Source organism: Notechis scutatus, chromosome 6 (assembly GCF_049901735.1).
Source record: "Notechis scutatus isolate UNSWTSFEM ecotype Mainland chromosome 6, rNotScu1.2, whole genome shotgun sequence".
Classification (NCBI taxonomy): domain Eukaryota; kingdom Metazoa; phylum Chordata; class Lepidosauria; order Squamata; family Elapidae; genus Notechis; species Notechis scutatus.
In genome coordinates, this window is record NC_142014.1 from 53468859 (window position 1) to 53473799 (window position 4941).

Consider the following 4941-nt stretch of genomic DNA (forward strand, 5'->3'; position numbering starts at 1 on the left):
AATGACCATGTGATTCACTTAACATCTGCAGTTATTCGTTTAACAATTGTGGCAAAAAAGATAATAAAATCAGGCTTGATTCACTTAACAACTGTCTTGTTTAACAATGAAAATTCTGATTCCAATTGTGGTCTTGGTTAAGGACTCCCTGTATTCAATTAGCATTTGCTAGAGGCACTATCACTGTTCTGAGAAAGCAAGAAAATCAATTTCCATATCTCTGGGTGGCCGGGGGTAATTTGCTGTGTCTGACTGGTGTGAACTGAAAAAAACAATACCAGATATATGAAACCTAATGCGCTTGAAAGTAAACTAGAAAAAGCTGAAGAGTAAGATGAGAATGTTATGTGAATTCCGAAATTCATTGGACATAGAAACTACAGCATTCATTCACCACATTAATACTGAGGTCTGAAACAGAATCTCTACAATTATTTGAAACATTTTTAATTCTTGTTGGAAAGATACAACCATTTGAATGGATACGTATAGATGAATTCAAAATTACTAAAAGAAAATAGATTTTAGACTGTATAAATATGCTGAAGACTACCTTGTCAAACATCCTGTGGAGTTGAAATTACAATAATGATAGTGAAAGAATGCACACAATGCAGATGCAAAACCTTTTAGATTAAGGTCACATCTGCACAATGCAATTTGCATAGCATGTCCATTTGGAAAAGAAGTTTTACTGGCTTCCCTGAATTCTGTTCACATTTCCATGAATTAATAGTGGCGATTGTCCTTCAATTTTCAAGAACAATTTGTTATATACTTTTTGCTGATCTAACTATTCACAGTTAAAGTGGCCATCTGAGCATCAGCAAAACAAAAAACGGAATTGGGGTGGGAGAGGAATGCATAATAAAATTCTAATACAGATTTTTAATTAAAAATGCATGTGAGCGTGATGCAGTGTGCAACAGCATTGGACTAGGGCTGGGAAATTCCACTTTTCACTCTCAGTCATGAAAACTTACTAAGTTCATCCCTCAGTTCAAGTACTTGCACAGTGGTTGTGACTAGAAAATAAAAACAGATTTCAGGTTCATTCACAGGGGCTGAAGTGCTTTGAGAGCTCAAGGAAGAAAGGTGGAATGTATAATATAATCTATACATACATTTAAAATGTCACCTCTAATGTTCACAAAAGCTCAGAAGTTACATTTAATAACAAATTAATCTAATAAGTAACTAAATAAAAATAATATATACAATTACTATTTCAATAGTAATATACTGTAGTATGTCTGACTACAACAGAGAAAGCTGTAGTGAAGTGAATGTTGTATCAGTTAATTTGTGTATGTCCAGGGGCTGTTGTTGTATCATCTGTTCAATACAATGAAAAGTCAGTTCCACCTGATTTTCTTTGAACGAGATTTGAGTTCAGCAGTCCTAGAAGATGGAGAGATTCTTCTGAGGCACATCAAAGTCTTTTGGTGAAGTAAAGTATCTGAGTATTCTAACAAGAAGTCTACTACTTAAAAATGAAGAAGTCATGTCTGTAGTTCATAGCTTCATGATAGCTGAAAGATGACGAGGACATGGTAGGGCCAAAATGCTAATGGTTTTAAAGGCCAAAATCATTACACCAAACTGTACCCATCACTCTAGAGAAAATAAAATCCCAAAGTAATGTAATGAAGTCTACAGCAGCAAAAAACTGGACCAATGTTTATCTCAAAACAATAAGTATAGCTTCAAATGTCTTGCTTCAGAATAGATATTTCTACAGTATATAATGGAGAACCTTTACTTATAATCAATTAATTATAATTGAATAATATAATTATATAATAATATAACCAAATAATTATAATCAATTAATATTGGTATGACAACTACCCTACTGGATCACCATTTCAGAGATACAGAATTTCCTAAACAGAGACATGGGATGACCAAGGATAGGCAAAAAAAGAAGTGGGAGCAGGTGTGATTTCCTGCCAGCTTCCCCACTGAGTTTCTTCATGGGAATTCTGCAGGGAGCATCAGAAATCTTCCCTTTCTAGCAGGCAGCTAAGGGTCTGCTGGAGATGGAGGAAAGTGCAAGGGATTGGAAGACTTGCTGGAAAACTGTTATAGAACCCTGAAAACAAAGATGACCTGATTGCAACAGCAGCCAGTAGCATTGAAGAAGCCACAATTTCCCCAAATTTCATTCTCTCGGGAATCATGGATCCCAGAATTTAGACACTTTCTGTAAATTAATCCATTTTAGATAACCTTATTTCAACAGTTGCCTTCTGGTGCACCATTTCACCCAGTTAAAGGTCATGATGAGAATTCTGGTAGCATATAGATTAGATTTGTATTACTATTAAATTCCAAAATAGATCAGATTGCAGTGTTGGAACGTCATCTTTTAAAGCAGGTTATGGGAAACTGTTTCAACAATCACATGTTTTCAGAATGAATGGGCTGTTTTCCAAAGCACTGCAATTTACTTCTACAGGGCTTATATTGCTTCCTCTAAAAATGTTTGAATAGCTCAAGGCTTGGCACTTGGATAGATCTGTTTGAGTTTATCTTTTCTAGTGTTGGAGTACAGTATATCTGCAGTTAGCATGCCCATCATGCAATGCTTTACAATTTCCTTAAAAAGGTCCGTTGTCTTTCATAGCCTCAGAAACATTCAATGTCACAAAGCAAGAACAGGAATATTGTGTAGGTAAACATCTAATTCCAAATTTGCACCCAGACCTGACTCACCTCTAGACATGGCTAAGAAAATGTTGCTATTTAAACTCAACCAACAGGTTCTATTTCTTCATACCAAACCAAACAACTTTGTTTTGTTTTTTAAATGCTCAGCTTCATTTTTACATAACAGCAACATAAAGTTAAAGATAGGAATATGTGCAAGGAAACTCTGACTTTTTAAAAGGATAAAGGCGAGGTTACAACTCTTTAGCTGTAATGTATTAAAAGCTGGAGATGCTGTAATTTTCATGACTAACAATAGTCACTAAAATGAGTAAGAATCACCACACCATGTATAATTATGCAATACAGAATCATCCGTGTGTAGGAAATTCATGTTTTATCACACTTATTTTTATCACACCTTTTGTCACACTGATTAACAGAACTAAGGGTACCTAAATGGTGCCCATTGGTACTAAATTGAATAAAATGATATTAAATATATACTGCATGATTTTTAAACACAGTTTGTTAAAACACAAATGTAAAGCTACATCGAGACATCATGTAATATTTATATATACACATACATTATATCACAATGTTTGGGTGCATAACACAACACAAATTAAGTTGTATCATACTATACTGAGTGAACCCAAGCTAAATCTTTAACAATGTTGCTGGATTAATGTTTTTGTAACAAAGTATTCAAAATTGTAGAATTTAAACACAATCATTGATAATTACAGTGATAAGGATATAATGTCATCTCTGCTAAATTGGTGACAATGGTTTACCTACTACAGTAGACAACCAATTCCTGTGGGAATTAGATTCTTGCTCAACAACCTTAACAATTGGAACTGGGTTTACAAAACATTCTACTCTGAAAGGTGATTGGATATTTTATCAAGAGACCCCAACCAACCTAATCAGTTCAACGAACCATGACTTCATTATCATGCATTAATGTGTTCTAAAATATAACCTTTGATTTTGGAAATATATAGGCACATTTGATAATCATACCCTTAATAAATGTGAGGTTCTTACCAATATCAATCACAGATTTTCATTAGGTTTTTTTTTGCAACGTTCAATTGCAAGTGCAGCTATTCATGAGTTAATGTAATGAGATAGTTTAAAGATATTTTGTTTATCCTCCAATATACCAGTTTCATGGTGCAGAGAAGGCAAAATACTGTACACTTATTTTTAATTTTCCAATCTTTATCACATCAAGATGATTAGAAGTATAAACTCGGGTGCTCTTCAGATCAGGTTTTTGAAAAAGAAATCTACTAAAAGTTAATTTACAAATGTTTTACTATACTTCATTTTATTGCACTTTGCAGATTTTTTTACAAGACCTTCCAACAGCAAAAAGATTATAACTCACTGAAGGCTCAGCTGATGATTACCATTCATTAGCAATATTTTAAATTAAGAAATCTACATCTTTTTATAGTGAACACTTTATAGACTCAATAATATAGATATCACCTTTATATGCACTGGAAAATAAAAAAATAGCATGACTTTATTATGATATTGACTTTATTGTAGGAGTCTGAAACAAAATCTGCAACATTTCTGAAGTATGCCTGTAATAGTTCAGCAATAGTGTGATTAAAAGTCCCCCAAATGATTAGACTAAAATTTAATCAAGACAACCATTTTCTTCCCTACCAGCGACACAAGATGCCTTCAGAAAACTTAATAAAAGATTATAAATTCAAAAGCCTCCTTTTGAGCACACCCTCCTCAACAGTATATGGCCATTAGTAACTGATACTCCCTTTGACTGTGGATAAATTTTCAGGAGGGTTTCCATTTCTCAAAACTGAACAAACCCTTGATTTGGCTCAACTTCTATCCATATATTTTGCTCTGCAGCATTTAGAAGCGTTTTTTGTCAGTTATTTTTTACAGGTTATCCTTGACTTACAACCCAAAATTTTTGTTGCTGAGCAAAACATTATAGCCATTTTATGACCTTTCTTGCCACAGTTGTTCGTGAGGATAGTGCAAGTCTTAAGTGTGAAAAATGATCATGTCACTTTTTTCAGTGCCATTGTAACTTTGAAAGGTCACTAAATAAACTTGTAAATCGAGGACTATCTGTACTACACATAAAAGAGCCTACAATGCCTTTAACCCGAAATCAATTTTAGCCTGTGTATCAGTCTCCCGTTAGAAGTGCTAGCAGGTATTGCATTCAATGGAATTTAGGCTTTGCAACGTTCGCACCAAATCAGAAAACTGATTTTTTTTTATCTATATCCC